This window comes from Drosophila arizonae, chromosome 3, assembly GCF_054131065.1.
Source record: "Drosophila arizonae isolate 15081-1271.41 chromosome 3, UAZ_ARI_1.0, whole genome shotgun sequence".
NCBI classification, from domain to species: domain Eukaryota; kingdom Metazoa; phylum Arthropoda; class Insecta; order Diptera; family Drosophilidae; genus Drosophila; species Drosophila arizonae.
This window is the reverse complement of record NC_142923.1, coordinates 5,165,586-5,182,804: the sequence shown is the minus strand read 5'-3', so window position 1 is coordinate 5,182,804 and position 17,219 is coordinate 5,165,586. Positions and strand designations below refer to the sequence as shown.

Genomic DNA, 17,219 nt, shown 5'->3' with positions numbered 1-17,219 from the left:
GTAAGCCAAGTCCGTAGCTCTGTTGGCTTGGGTACGCGCAAGATGCCTATAAAAAAAGACAAATGAGCCATTAAACGCGAAACTTGTGCACTTTCATTGCAGAGGTTGGTCGAAGGGGGGCGAAGGAGCAAAGGGAAAGATGAGTGAGCCGTAGCAGCAGCAGCACCAGCAAATGCAAACGGCAAGAGAAAATATTGCCCCGGAGCAGAGACAACAAACTCTTGATTTTTATAGAAGTATGCGAGTAGCTACATAGCTAGAGCTAGAGCTGGAGCTGGAGCTGGAGCTGGAGCTGGAGCTGGAGCTACCTGCCTTAACGGGCGGTGGCGGAGGCTGTGGAGAGCCCCAGCTTGGGGCAGAAAGGATAACGCTCATAAAACGCCAGGATATGCGGCACGGCTTCACGCAGCGTCTATTTTTCACTTGGTCGGGTCTGTCGGGGTTTTGTCTTCGGATTTGTTGTGCTTATGAAACCATTAAACTTTCCTCATTTAAGGCAGCGCACTTGAGTTGCCGTTTTTACTGCAATTTCGTCCTTCGTCAGCGCCGTCATGCCCCTCGGCCTGACCCGCTGGCCCAGCTCTGCCTCGTTGTTGTCATCGTCTGATTATGGTATACAGTGCACGCAGCGTTCGCTGCTGGAATGCTCTGTAAAAGCTAGGAGTGGTTAGATTGATAGATGCCAACAATGTGGAAAAGAGTGAGAGAGAGATGATAGAGTGAGGGGGAGACAAAATAACTTGAGTTAAAGAAATTTTCGAAAGAGTTGAAAGTAATGTTAATCGAGTTAATTGAAAGTGGATAGAATGAGGCAAGCAGGAATGCCTTTGGCATATCTGAATGGAGTTGAAGGAGTTAGACAAAAGAGATAAATGTTTCCCAGAGCGCAGATTAGGATACAAAAATCTGAAAGTATGCCTACAAGTTTTCATATCTTAAGTTTTTAGAAATAAATTAACATTTTATCATTGTAAAACAAATAAATAAATTTTTCACAGAAGGCATATTAGGATAGTAAAATCTACAGATATTTTTAAAAATTATTGAATTGTTATAACATTTTCAAAATAAATAAACTATATATCGACCTTGCTGATAAATAAATATGTAAAATATATCAAATTTTTTTCATACGCTTTATCCTTAAATCTCTGAATAATAATTTCAATAATTTCATTGAAGAAAATAATCTAAATTCAACTTGAAATATAAAAAGATTTTTATAGAACAAATTTTATAATTATATTATATTCCGCCATCCTTAAATATTAAATATAATGTATTCAATATTTCCTTCACAAATGCTTTTTAGCTTTGTACAAATATGCCCACATTAATTGAAATAATTCTAGGGTATGTCGAAGCTGCGTCAATTTTTTTTTTGTGCTTTCTTTATTATTGTCTTTGGCTTTGTCACAAGTTGCTCGCTTTACCCGATCCATGGCTGACTCCTTCTCTGTGTATCTGTATGCGTGTGTGTGTGTTTGCCTGTTGAGAAATATTATGCAATTTCTTCAGTTACACACTTTATGCACATCTCGGCCGCCACATGGCGTTTCGCTCAGCGCTGTGGGAGCTGAGGCTTTTCTAGCCTTTTTTTTCGCTTTTTGGTACACTGCCAAAATGTCAGAGGTGAGCGTGGAGTGGGGGAGTTGATGAGCTTCCACACATGCTACGCGAATGTAATAAATGAATTTTGAAACATGGCGCCTTGTTGCTTGTCAGCATGTGGGCGTGGCAGCCAACAGCTCGCAGTTTAAAGCTATATATGTATATATGATTTTTTGTTCCTCTGAGCATTTCGGTTTTTGCTATTGTTAGTGTGTGGGCGTGTATGTGTGTGTGTGTGTGTGTGGAGTCTCTGCTTTGTGTCAGCGACTTCCTTGAGGGATTTCTCAGTTCTGCGCCATGTCTGCAGCTCCTCCGTTGTGCTGTTTGCCTTTGCTGTTGCCTTTTGCGTCCCCTTTGTTTGCATTCTGTAATGTAAGAGCTGAAGAAATAGCGCTCGAGCAAACAAATAAAAGTCTAGCGGCGAGAGCTGTGACGACTGTTGAACCTTTGCCAAGGCTCTGCAGCCCAGGGGCCACCCTCAGCTTGAATGCAACTGCGCGCGGTGCTGCTGCGACTGCAACTAGTAAGACAACAACAAGGACAACAACAACGAATGCAACAGAAACTGCAAGTGCAGCTGCAGCTGCTGCATGAGTCTAAGCCGCTTTGGTTTACCTTTGGCAACAGGATCAACGTCATTGAAGACAAGTCAGCGCGTGTCTTAAATACATTTGATGTGCTGCACGAGCACAAGCTCACTAACACGCACACACATACATATATACAACAATGAAGCAGCTGAGGCACAGCTAGACACAGTTAAAAAAAAAAAAAAAAAAAAAAAAAACACAAAAAAAAGAAGCCAAGAAGAAAAACGCCAAACAGCAGCAGCAACAGCAGCGACAGCAGCAGCAACAGCAACAGCAACAGCAACAGCATGCAGGAGTAGCAACATATTTAGCTCACGGCGAGACGCTCATATTTGCTTTGTAAAGGCAACGGCAACGGCAACAGTAATAATAATAAAAAACAAAAGGAAATAAAACAACAACAACAACAACAACAACAGTAACACCAACAACGTGAACAGTGACGATGATGTTGACGTTGAGTGCCTGCGAGGCGAGCCAAGAAATAATAATAACAAACAGCAAACAGCGCTGCGTCCCTGGGCCCCCCAATAGCAAAAAGAGAAGGAGACTTCACGTATGGGAATTTTCATGCGGCGCGTAGCAATTTCACACATTTACATAGTTAAGCACATACACAGAAGCACACAGTGTCGTCGCATAGCGGAAGTGAAAGAAGTTGTTGCTCCGGCTTGTTTGTTGGCAAAGGCGCAACAGAAAAAGGCGCAAATTATATTCCGTTGTAAAGCAAACACAAATAAAACAATGCAAAAAGAGAAGTAGAGAACGAGAGAAAAAGAGAGAGAGAGACAGCTAGAGTGTGTAAAAAACTGTCATAAATATATGGTAAATGTGTTGGCTGACTGGCAAGAAAATGAAGCAAAAACAAAATGATGTGAAAATAATACAATAAAAAATATATTCGATTTTGTTGAAAAATTTTTTAAAATAAATTTGACTGAGCTAAATAATAAAAATAATAAATATAAATATATATTTTTATTAAATTTAATTGAGCTCGTTATGAGTTAAATAAATAACACCCGTTGCAGCAATTTAATTTAATTAAATTTTAATACTAAAATTTCAATATCGAGAAAATTCTTAGCTTAAGAAACTTTGCACTCAGGCAGTTTGTGCGACCTACTTAACGCTCTTTAAAACTTATTTAGCTAATATAATTTCAGTGGCTAATCCCCGGAGCCATAGTGTATATATATAGCCATTGTGCATGTAACGAGCAGCGGCCCGCAAAAGTATGCTATGTTTATTTATATGGCCGCACAAAAGGGGTGCAACTGCCTTTCGGGCTGTAGGCGGACGACAAACAGGCGAGACATGCGTCATATAAACATAATTCACGCTGTGCACAAATGCTATTAAGACTGGCACACACACACGCACACGCTGGCTCTGGCTTACATGACGTATGAGTGACTTTTATGTTTTAATTGCGCTACAGTTTAAACTGATGGGCGCAGCTGGGCTGGCCCAAGACGCACTAATTGACAGAGAGAAAAGGCGGGTGTGTGTGTGTGTGTGTGTGAGTGAGTGAGTGTGATAAATGTCTAAAAATATTTAGTAGCAGTTAAAAACGAAATTCCGCCCGGGCTCTCATTAAAATAGATTTAAAATAGAGACAATTCACTAAGATTTGCATAATTAATTGGATTAACAAATATGTTAAATAGATATAGAATTAAATTGGCTGCTGTTTTTTAACTAAAAATAATTATTATGCTAAATTAATGAAAACAAAGAACCAAAAGCTTCTAAAAAAAATCCATTTAAATTGGAAAAAAAATGTAACGAAAGCCGCTTTAAATTAAATGGACCCGCAGCGGACAGTTTTCTGACATGGGCAAAAGGCAAAGGGCTTCGGGCTATGTGCCCAAAGGCAAACACAGCAACACCCACACGCACACACACACATACACATCAACGCAGACACAAATTAATTAAATAAGAAATAAGAAAAAAATACGCAAAAGGTAAACCGAGAAGTTAAATAAGAAACAGGAAAGACAAACCGTGCAGAGTAAGTGAAACTTGAAATTGAATAAAGAGCGCGCCGTGGTCGAAGGGCGACGGAAACGCCCAGCCCTGAGACAAAGGATGTAAAACAATGCCAAAGACAAAAATCAACGACAAAACGTGAACACAAAGGCGGAGTGGGCGAGGGGGTATGGCCACGCCCCCACCCACGTTCACCTGACCAAGCTGCATGTGGCAAGGGGCGTGGGCTGGACTTGAGAGCTTTGCCATTGCACTTTGGCATGACGACGACGACGACGGCGGCGACGACGATGACGACAGTTGCGGCTGTTAGGCAGGCTGTCCATCAGCCCACACGATTAAGGTTTCACAATTTATCTAATACAATTAGTCAAAAGCTGAGCTGCCTGCGCTCCTTCTGGTAATCGTAGACGCTTGCCGCTCGCTCGCTCGCTTCCAGCCACTTCACTTGCGCCTTGCCACCTTTTGCTCCCTGCTGTCTGGCTGTCTGTCTGCCTGGCTGGCAGGCAGGCAGGAGGTGCGATGACTTTTGAACTTTTGACGCTAGAATGCAAATGCAGGGCGTGGCATGAGCAAAGCCACAAAGTTTAATGAATGTCGAAAGAGGTAGAGAACCCTCTCGAATTTGCTACTCTTCTCACTTTTACTTCAATTTTTTATTTTTGGTAATTTGGTTTTATGTGCAGCTTGGCTTTGGCCTGGCCTTCCAGGTTTTTTTTTTTTTTTTTTTTTTTTGGTGCTGCTAATTGCGGCACGCCCAGCGGGCGACTCTCGTTTTGCTGAAGTTGAAGTAATTGCATTAATGCCTTTATTGACTATATATTTCAACCCATAGCAGCTCGAACATTTTCGAATGCACTTCAGTTGGCTTGGCATGGAAAACATTTTGGCCACACGCTGTGCGAGTGCGAGTTACCAACAGCAACAGAATTGCAGCTACAAATTGAGATAATTTCAGGTATTAGCCAAGCAAAAGCCTGTGCCTAAAAGCTCTCAAACTTTGTTGGAGTAGTTGAAAAATGTAAATGTAAATAAAGAGAGAGAAAGGCAGAGGGAAAGGCAGAGAGTGTAGCCTAGCAGCACATAGAATAGATAAAAGTATAGGAGTAAATTTATTATACTACATCAATTGAGCGACTGTCTGCCCTATGCTAGAGTAAGCCATTTTCGATTGTGTGTGGGAGTGGCCTTTTAGCCGCTCAGCTTGTCCATTTAAACGTGGCCAATGGCGGCTGCTGTTGTCAACTGCTGCTGTGTGCATTGCATTTCCCTTCGTTTTGTGTGTGTGTGTGTGTGTATTTTTATTGTATTTTGGTTTGTTTGGCATATCAGCAAACCGCAAACAAAAACCAGACAAACTTTGTTGGCTCGGCCAATGCGTTTGTCTATGCTAGGCAATGGCAGCGGCAGAACAACTTCAACAACTCAATGCACTCAATCAATGCGCACTGACAAAAAGCAATACTAGAAGGCAGCAGCAGTTGCCGCCTTTTGTTCCAAACACTCAGCACAAAAAGCACTCATCAAAAATAACAACAACAGCGCCAGCATCAACAATTGTGTGACCACACTCAGAAAAAAAATAAAGGAAAGAGGGAACAATTTATAGTGGTGCAGCCGATAAGTTTTTGGCTGTTGGCATGGACAAATCAACAGAAATGGCTAGCAAAAAAACAAAAAAAAAAAAAAAAAAAAAAAAAAAACAAAAAAAATGCAAGCAATCAAAACACAATAAAAAATACAGTGGCTGCCAGCAGCAGATATATATGTAGATACAAATGCATCTGTAAGATACAGCTTTGGGGGGAAAATGTATATTTTTTCTCGCTCTCACACCCACTCTCTCTCTCTCTCTCTCTCATTCACTCTCTGTCTATCTCTGTTTTTGTAGCTGTTGGCATGGCACAAAGTGTTGTTAACAGATTGATTTTGAAAATGATAATGTGCTTTAGCCTGGCTCGTTGGCAAAGCCGCAAAGCCTCTAGAAACAAGCAGGCAACAACAACAATATAGACAAGCCAACAACAACAACAACAATGGCAAAGGCAAAGGCAAAGGCAAAGCCATTGGCATTGGCAACATTCACAGACCATTTGGCGGCTTAAGGTTCGCATTGGGGTTATCGCCTAATCGCATCGGTTGCCAGCCGGCCGCGTTTGCCCTCTGCCCAGGCCGTATCGTATTCTTGCTCTTGTTTTTATTTTATTTGATATCTCTGTAGCACAGATATATATATATATATATATATATATATATATATATGTATGTATGTATGTATTTGCTACTGCTACCCCAAGCGAACAATCATTTTTCAATAAACAAACAATTTCATGGGCGGCTTGTCTTGTGCCAAATCGGATCTAAGCCTCAATAAGCAGCCAGCGACAAGACGCACTTCCTGCCAAAGAGGAGCTCTTAGCCAGCAGCCAGCCGCCCAGCTGATAGCTATCGGCTCAAAGGCTGTTGCTTTGTGGCCATTAAGCTATCTGATTACACTGCGCAGCCAAGAACATTATTTTTTTATGCCACAAACTGAGTTGGCAAAAAGCATTTGCATGCGTATCTAATTAGATTTAGTATGCCATGCGAATATCGTTCATTTCCAATCAGCGAGTCTCAATCACATTGATTAGCTTCATTCGGCACAAAAGATTTGTTGGTTAGTGTAACTGATTGATTTAGGTGAGCTTTGTTAACTCAATTGATTAATAATTGCCTCCGCTTAAATGTATCGAACAGTTGCTACGTGACCCGCGCCCCAATCAATACAAAGACAAAACGCAATATCCTGACAAATTTCAAGTCAAACAAATGGCTAAAAAGGGATCCGCAGAGTAATTACAAACCCAAAGCTCAGCCAAAAGCATGGCCATAAAGAACGAACGTAAACGAGGCGAGGCGAGCAGGAGTAGGCGAAAGGAGAGGGATAGAGGGAACAAAGGAGATATGCAGCTGCACATGTACGAGTGTGTGTGTGTGTGTGTGTGTGTATGTGTGTCTGTTGGCAGACAAATGAAAAATTAAACAATATCCTAGCTGCCTCTGGCTGTTGCTGCTCTGGCAACGAATTGCCAAATTTAACTGAAACATTTATTCTTCAGAGAGCACTAAATTATTCGAGCGCTTGACTTGCACAGACACAGAAGGAGAACGAGAACGAGAATGAAAACGAAAACGAATGTGAATGTGAAAGCGAATGCGATTGAGTGTGAGTGTAGGTGTGAGTGTGCGAATTTCGTATGAATGCACTCAACTTAACCCACAGCTGAAAGCTTAGTCTGCTCTTACTCTCTCTCTCTCTATCTCTATCTCCCACTCTTACTCGTTTTGTATTCACGTGGCAAATCAGCGACATTATCCTCATCGTCATCAGCAGCAGCATCAACAGCTGCGACTGGCAAAGTCTCGACGGTGACTCGTGCCAGAAAGCCATAAAAAGCAAATAACAGCAAGAGATATGTGTTAGCAGATACACAAGTTGACGTCTTTTATTAATATGCGCAAATTATGGGGAGTGGCCAAAAAGGGCCAGGGAATTAGACATTGAAGACTGTAAAAATCGACTTAAAAATACCCTTTATACGCAATATGGCCCAGATATTATTTATTATGGATATAGAAATGTTAATACAAATATTTCATACTAAATAATTTTATAAAAATTCATTTCCTTTTTATTTATTTTTCTCTGTTTATGAAAACATTTGACTTAAATAAGATAAGATGCATAACCTAAAAGCTGATTGCAATTAAAAAGCTAAACTTCATTCACAAATTTCTTCAATAAAATGCCCTCAAATATGAATTTAAAAAAAAAAAAAAATTAAAAAAAAATACATATATATATATATTTTTTTTTAAATATATATTTTTAAATATATATTTTTAAATATATATTTTTAAATATATATTTTTAAATATATATTTTTTTTTTAATTTTTTTTTTTTTTAAATTTAAGACTAAAATTATTATAACAGAAATATATTTGTAATTAAACATTATTAAACTTTATTAAACTCTTTTTTTAAAGATATTTCTATATTCTTGCTAAAATGCTCTCGGTTCCAGTCTCGAAGCTCTCAAAAGAGAATCGTCATTGTGTCTGTGTTCTATCAGCTCGATGTGCTATTCGTGTTTGTTTATTTCATTTGTGTGTGTGTGTGGTGAAAGACAACTTCATTTACTTGGCTAGCATTGTGCATTCGTTTCATTCGTTTTATGCGTTTCATTCGTTTCCATTGTCGTTTGCCACTTTTTTCAGTTTCGCCAACGTAAGCGCTTTTAATTTTCAGCTCGCATGCACAAAAGTATGCAATATGTTTTTTGGTCGATCCTCCTGTACGCCCTCTCTCTCACTCTCTCTCTCTCTCTTACTCTTTTACCAGCCGCAAGATGCAATTGCACTTATGCATGCATGACATCCAGCTGTCCCGCTCACCCATACTCCCACACATACACATTGTGTGTGGCCGACAATGGCTTACATAAATTTTAAGCTCCATTAGCAAAATGTTACAGCCACCGCACCCGAGGCGACATATGTGAGTGTGAGTGTGTGTGTCTATGTGTGTGTGTGTGTGCGTATAAAGTTCAAGTGCAACAAAAGTTGGTTATTGTGCTTGGTCTGGTCTATTATATGAAATGCATATTACATGCTATGGCAAATTTTGGACATTGAAGAAAACTTTTTGCTTACCTAAGGCGAGTCCTGGCTAATTTCTATATAAATTAGTTCACAGAATGTGCGTATGTGTGTGTGAGTGTTATTTTTAGTGTTACCTGCACATAGCTTAAATAACAAAAAAGATAAAAGTTACCAAGCTAAGAGCTAACTTCAATGCATAGTTTCTCAAATAGTTTTCCCTTTTAACTTTAAATCATATTTTGAGACTGACTCGATCTTAGACTATAAATTATTAGATAAAACTAAGCTAAACTTGTAAAATAAATATTAGCAAAGTTCTACAATTGGTTTTTCTACTTTTTGGCTTGGAAAATATCATTCATTTTATTTAATACAATAAATAATAGCCATACAAAAATATAATAAAAAGGATAAAAAACCTTTTTTAAAGAAAAATTAAAAAAAAATATATATATTAAACACAAATTAAAATTTTAAAAATATTTTAAAGTATTTAAAAAAAATATATATTAAAAAGAAAATAAATTTAAAAAACAAATTGAGCTCAAACAATTATTAAACTTAATAAAATTATTCAATTAACATATTTTATGCTTTTTCTTTTACACAAAATCCTTTACATATATATTTAAAAAAAAAAGGAAAAAAAAACATTTAAAATACTACATAAATAAAAAAAAGTTTAATAATAAAATTTTGAAAATAAAAGAAAATGTTTAATAATAAAATTTTGAAAATAAAAAAAAAAAAAAATATTTACAAAAATGCAGAATAAAATATCATTGAAATATATAAAATAAAATATAAAATAAATTATAAAGAAAATAAAGAAAAAAATGTGTTATTTTTTTTTTTTTTTTTTTAATTTTTAAAAAATGAAATACAAATTTTATTTTAAACCTTGTAAATTTAACATGCATACAACTCTCATTTTGGTATCTATTTGGTATCTTTAAAGTTCATTGAAGGGAACATTGTCTTGAGCATTGTTTGTTGTCAAAAGTTAGGCAAATGTGCTAATGAAGCAGCACAGGCAGCGCAAATGTGTAACGTGGGGCACAATACGGCGCTTAGCTAATTGCAAATAAATTAAGTTGGCTTCTAATGGCTTAGGGTTGCCATCGGCTGTTTGCTATGCAAAGCTCAGCAGCATCAGAAGGTAAAGAAAATAATTATCTAGCGCTTAAATGTGAATGGAAGCTGACGCCGAAGTTGCGGCCAAACATGTGGCAAGGCAGCCAAAATCAATTCGCCAAACAACGAAATGAGTTGCGGAAACTATAACTTACGAGTCGACTCCTCCGGTCCCGACCACGCCCCGATCTATGCCCAAAACCAGAGGCGACTGCAATGGGGGCCGGCAGCAAATGCTGGTAACACGAGCCTGGGCGGCGCACAATGAATACAAATTGCTTGGTAAATAAACAACATCTCAATAAGGAGCAAATTACTGACGCCATCTAGCGAAAAAATAAACAACTACACACACACACACAGTCACACATATATAAATAAAATCAGACGCCAAGAGTGTGAGCGAGAGCGAGAGGGGACTAGAGGAAATCGCGCACTGCATAACAATAGCAACAATTTGGCTTTGAGTGTATGTGTGTGTATGGGTATTTGTTTGCCTAGATGTGTGCTTGTGTGTGTGGGTGTGAGTGAGGGAGAGCGAGAGAGACAGAGCGTGTATGTGTGGGCGCTAATGAATATAATGGCGTTACATAAATGGCGGCTTGGCCCAGGTTTTGGAGCGCTAGCAACGTTTCTAGATATTGCCATTGTTACTGCTGTTGTTGTTGTTGTTTGGCATTGATGTGTGGGAAAATGTTCCATACACAAGCAATTGCAAATAGTCTATAAAAGTGAGAAAGAGCAAGACTGCTCGAGAGAGCGAGAGGGATGGGCCAAGTTGGTGTAATTGTGTTCATGGTAGAAAAGCAAATAATGAGCGTAAATCATGGTTTAACGATAAACACAATACAATACACAATACACACAAAAACGATATGCGATATAAATGAGCAACGTTGAGTTCCATTGTAGTCATACCGCAAATGTTTGGCTCAAAGAGTGCGCGAAAAATTAATTAAGGTGCAACGGAAACTGTTTTGACAGCAGCAGCAATTAGATAATGTGCATACATATACATACATACATACATATATACGCCGACTGGTAGAGCAGAGCACATTGTAGTCGATCTAAAGAAGCTTAAAATTTATTTATAAAATAAATATAAATATTATTCTATAATTAATTCAAGCAAACTATGGTTGAATGGAATGATACATAGAGGCTTAGAAAGTACTTGAAATGTTTATGATATAAAGTGAAAGACTTTTGGTAGAAATATTTTTAGTTTGTAGCCGACTTAGTTTCTTTTTGGATTATAATGAGTATAGTATGTATATTATAGTTTTAATACATAAAAATTAGACATTTATATAGATTTATTACTTTTCATTGCTTTAAAATTGATTAAATTATTGTTTCCTGTTCTGTAAAGCTCTTTAATTATCGTTCGGACTCTTGTTCGACTAAGGAGCACTGTCAGCGTATTCTACTTCCAGCACTGAAAGCTGATTTCATGAGCTTTGAGTGAGTAGCTTAAGGAGTATTCAAAGTGCTTTCAAAGTCTCTGCAATCAAAAGCTTCACATACTTCCAACTTAGTCAAGCTGTTGAAGAGCTTTATATCAGAGCTTTTGGCTTTTCAGACTATTTTTTTATTTTATTTTTTTTTATTAAAACTCAGCACGGTTGGCAGTTTATTTCATCATTGTTTAGACTTTTATAAAGCTAACGAGCTCTGTCAGCATATTTCACCCTCAATTCCCAGCGCTGCGAGGCCCATTACAATTATTTGATGGCCCAAACTAATTAGGGCAACGATTCTCTTTCGCTGACGAACCGTCGAAACAATTAATTATTAATGCAATGCAATTCTTAGCGGAAACCCAGTTAAGGACAAACAGGAAACAAAACAGCGCAACTACAAAAGCTTTGTCTAGTTCAGTCTCCCCCGTCGCGGCCGCCTCCTGCTGCTCTCCGCTCTCCTCCTCGAAAGTAAGGCCCAGCGGGCACTGCTTAAAGCTGCATGCTGAATGTTCTCTGTTTTCTTTTCATTTGCTACACAGTTTTTCTTCTCATTTCATTTCATTTTTTTTTTATTTTATTTATTTTTTTTTTATTTCTGATGTCGCCCTGGGGAGCGCTGAAGTAATTGTTGCGCTTGCCACGCCCGGCGGCACTAAAGTCACGAAGGAAACGGCTAGAGTCAGAGGCCAAATCCAAATCCCAGTCGAAAAAGCTCTGGCATATTTTCTCATTTTCCACGAATTTCTTAATAGTCAAATATTCTTTCCCATTCCATTCCATTCCAGAACTGAGCATTTTTACAATTTGATTGTGGCTTAGTTGGGGATTTGAAAAATCAATTTCAATTTCATTGCGTAGAATTTCAAATCGTATGCATAGTTGGGCTTATTAAATTCCTTGCCCCCATCGAGTTGCAGCTGCGATGCAATGCGATGCAGTCAGGCAGGCAAGCAAGCAGCATCTCGCACTACAGTGCTTTGGGTTGGGCATCTTATGAACTTTTACAGCTCCATTATATGCAAATGATGAGAGCAAGAAAACAAATATTGCTACCTCGGGCGCTGGCCAGAGCGCCACGCACACGCACACACACGCACACACACACACACACACTCGCACAACATGAAAGGCATTGTTTGGCTGCTGGCTGGCAGGACGTGGAACGTGGGTAGCAGGATGCGTTGCATGGCTCATATGCAGACATTTACATAAGCAAACAGCTTCTGCTTTTATGTGGCAGCTCGAACTCACTCCAGCCACACACACGCACGCACTCGACTCCCAGCTGAGCATACCATACAGCAGTCGCTGGCATACTGCTTGGCATCCTGCCTCTATCCAGCACGAACTACTAATAAACCAGCCAACAGTAACAACGGCAACGGCAACAACAACAACGGCAGCAACAATGGCAACGGATATTAAGCTCAAACTGCCCCGAGGACAAAAAGGAAAAAAGAGGCAGCAGGAAAAAAAAAAAACAAGAAAAAGACGCAGCTAACTTGGCCCAAAGTCCAAAAGTGACCCGACATTAAGTGCCGGAGCTTGGTCCTGTTTTGTGATCCTATTGCCATTACCATTGGCATTTGCCGCTTCAATAGGCCCTGCCGCCTGCTTATCAACTGATAGCTTAAACAAGCAGGCCCAGCAGCCAGCAGCAACAGCAGCAGCAGCAACAGCAGCAACAGTCCCTCAATTCCTTGGAGCTGGCGAAAAGGGTAAATTGCCATTCAAAGTTGCCGGCAAATGATTTGCTTATGTCCCGCCTCCTGCCCATCTGCCCATCTGCCGAAAAGCAAGAAAGAAGAGGAAAAAAGAACTTTTTGTTATCATAATCAAAATAATCAAATTTTGTGCCAGCAACAAAGTTTCAGTTTAGACTCGGCAACAATTATGCGGCATTCGAGGCGAGTGTCACATGTGCCAAAGTTTCCTGCCAAGCTGCCTTTTGTGCGCCCTCATTTGCAAGTGGCCATTCGGGGTATGTTGATTCTCGCTGAAGGTGTTTCTTACAGATACGAATTTTATTTCATTTTGATGAAGATAGCTTATATTCTCAGTGTCTCCGTGGGCGATAGCTACTTTTTCGAACTTTCAATATTTTTCAATTTCAATTATCCACAAAACGCTCGAGTCATAAAATTTGCTACATAAATTCTGATGGACTATAAAAAAGCTAACAAGTTCCGCGCTTGCTGTTCAGCCAATCGAAATTGTGCTAAAAAGCAATATTTCGATTTAGTATAATGCCACAGATATTATATACCATTTTATATATATATAAATTTTCTTAAAATTTCATTTTTCAGCTATGAAATAATTTTCATTGATTCTTTAGAAAAAAAAACTACTTTTTCATATGAATAATTATATAAATAACCGAATTATTCAATTGAGAGAATAATAAAATAAATTGTACATTTTTGATAAACTTTTTTTTTTTTCAAGCGGAAATGTGTTTTAAAAAATTATACAAAATTTTCTAAAATTCTTTCAGTTAAGAAAAAAATAAATAGAAAAGATCTCTTGTAGTTAGTTTTGAAACTAAAATATTTCATAAATCTTTTGAAAAAAATTTTAAAGATCAAGTCTACTATTCGCAATATATTATAACATTATAAAGAGTTAAGTAGATGCAAATAAAATAGAATTAAAAAAAAAAATTTTTTTTTTTGAGCTATGCCAGGGTAAGTTCAAGTCAATCAGCCTCTACTAGGAAAAGTTTTTTTTTTTTTTTTTTTTGTGCAAATTTAATCACTTAACCCCAATGAAGTATACGAATGGCGAAAAAGTTTGTGTGTGTGTGTTTTTTTTCTTTTTTGGCAAAAGTTGTCGCTGGCTGATGGCATAAGAAAGCGGCAAGCTATGCGGGGCATGCGGCATGCGGCATGTGGCATGCAGCGTGTGTCGCATTATTGCGAAGTGGGAGTGCGAGGTAAATTGATTTTTCACTTGGACGAGGTCACAGCATGAGCATATTAATTCAGCCACGCCCATGCACCACCCATCCACAGACCATACACTTCGCATTGTGTTGCTCTTTGTGTGTTGACATTCCAGTTAAAGTATGCGTGTGTGTGTCAGTGTGTGTGTGTGACGCCCAAATGACAAAGTTACTTAAATTACCAGGCCAAAACTTTAGTTTCGCTTACTTTGCGCTCCCCCAGCTCCAGCCTCTAGCTTCTGCTCTGCTCGCCGCTGCTCTGCTCTGTTCTTAAGCAGAATTAATGAGTAGAGAGTTGGTTTTCCTTTCACATTTTCATTGTTCTCATTGGGGGGGTTTTTTTTTTTCCTGGTGGCAAAAGTCAAAAGCTGCTATTGCAGGCAGTTCAGTTTTTGGGCGCTCGTCCAGCCATGCAACCCAAATTCACTTTAAGAGCAAGCACTCAAACATACATATATGTATGCTATATATATGTGTATATGTATGTGTGTATATAAGACTTTCCATATACGCACGCCAACAAACTGCAGTTGCCTAACTTTCTCGACACTTGCTGAGGGTATTCTAAACTTTAAGCGAGAACAAGTGAAAAATTTGTAGTTTATTCAAAATTTGGAGTGAATTTGCCATAGGTAAAGCTAAGATCTGTCTGGTCCTAATATTTATATAATAAAGAAATAGTAATTCTGAATAGAAGTTTCTATTTGCCCATTCAACTATTTTTATTTAACCTGCTTTGTCTATAGAAATGTCTGCAGTTGCACTCTAGAACTTTAGCATATATGCTAGTGTATGTAAGTGTATGAGTGTGTGTGTGTCTTTGCATATATACAGTCTCTTTTTAGTGTCTCTGGCTTCTCCTAAAAGTTTACTCTCAAATTCATGAATGTCTTTCACTTGCACTTGATGCATATTGAACTAAAGTTCTTTTAGCTTTTGCTCATTGTTTTTGTTGCAAGTGTTGAAACACTTTTTAGCAGGTTGTTCATATACAATTTTTGTTTTCTTTTTTCGGGAGTTTAGCAATGCTCTTTCAGCTGCTGGCAGATCAACGCCTTTTAAGTTTCCTCATAGCTAAATGTGGTTAAGTTTTATGGTAAAAAGTTTTGGTAATATAGAGAAACATACATATATCAATAGATTTCAATAGATGTCTTTTTATAAAAGTTAAAAGCAAAAAAACTTAAGTTACATATTAAAAGAATATATCGAATGCTAGAGAGAAATGAAGCTATCTTATAAAAATGGTGAATATATGTTTCAGCATTTAAATAATTGAAATAATTGAATATAATGACTAGATATGGTTGTCGAATAGAAATGATTAGTTAGGTAATTAGTTAGTAGTTTGGAAATTTTATCAATTGTAAATAAAAAAAAAAAAAAATAAAATAAAATAAAAAATTAATAATTAAAAAAAGAATAAAATAAAAAAAAAATTAATAATATATAAAAAATAAAAATAAATAAAAATATTAATATAGAATAAATTATAATATAAAAATATATTTAAAAAAAATATATAAATATATTAAAATAAAATAAAAAAATCATAAAAACATAAAAATAAAAAATTTACAAAAATGTAAAATAAAAAAATTAAAAAATGTAAAATAAAAAAGAAAAAAATTTAAAATAAAAAATAAAAATAAAAGAAAATAAAAAATTGAAAAGAAAATAAAAAATACAAAAATTAAAAGCAGATAAAAAAATAAAGTTTTATCAATATAAAAATAATAAAAAAATAAATTTTTATTTTTTATTTTTTGTTTATTGCTATATTCTCATTTAATTACAACTCAAAATCAAGCTTTAAATTTACAATAAAAAATCAAAACAAAATAATGTCAACTGCAGTCACTTGGCGATATTTGGGCGGGCAATCGGCAGGACGTCACCAAGCCAACGGCGACTTCTTTTGAGTTTGGTGCTTAAAAAGTTTTTGAAATGTCAGCTTAAGTCTTTGCAAGAGTCTTACACTCGTATTCTTATTATTCGTTTTTTGCTTTCTTAGATAACATTTACGGAATGCTTATATTGTTGTAATTACTTTTTGCTTTGGGTTGTTGCCTGAATTTCTAGAAATTTGTAGCTCGACTCTTAAGCTTTTGTAGTACATCATGCTGTTATATAAATGCAATGCATTTTTGCTCGACTCTTGCTGGCAGAGCTCGATTGCTCAGTGTGAAGAGTCCTCTGTCTGTCAGCTGGGCGATGTATGTACAATAATATCCTTTCACATTTTATTACACTTGTAATGTACAACGATTGGAGCAGCAGCAGCAGCAGCAGTCGAAGGTCCTTCAAGCATCCTTAGAAGCAGCAGAGTGAGCAGTCACTTGATGTGCGCGACTGTGTGTGTGTGTGCCTTGGGGGCTCTAATAATATAAGACGCACAAAGAGCAGTAGGTGGAAGTTTATCTGTAAATGTGTGTCTGTGCCTGTGTCTCGCATTGTCAATATTGACAATAAACAAGTTTGCTATAAAACGTAACAAGAGACCGGGCCGAGTGGAGTGGACTGGAATGGCTTGACTTGGCATGGCTGGAAGTCTAGTCGAGTCGAGTCTAGTTCAGTTCGAGTGGGCCAGTCAAGTGACACACATACACTACACTAGACTACAAGTTAAATGCTCAGCTCAAAGGGGCCCACAAACACATAAATCAGGGCACTCAATCAAGCTGAGGGCTGCTGCAGTCCAGCCACAGTGACTGATTAATCAGACGCATATATATATATATATATATATACGTTTCGCATTATATTTATTATATATATCAAAATGTATTATGAGCGAGTAGTTTTCGCAGCTGCTGAGCGTTGTGCACTTTTG

General features: G+C 37.5%; 1 protein-coding gene across 2 annotated transcripts in view; it reads left to right on the top strand.

The window, feature by feature from the left end:
• The window catches only part of beat-IIIc (beaten path IIIc), a 100,503-nt gene that overhangs the window by 70,552 nt on the left and 12,732 nt on the right, over window positions 1-17,219 (top strand). The window lies entirely within an intron of this gene.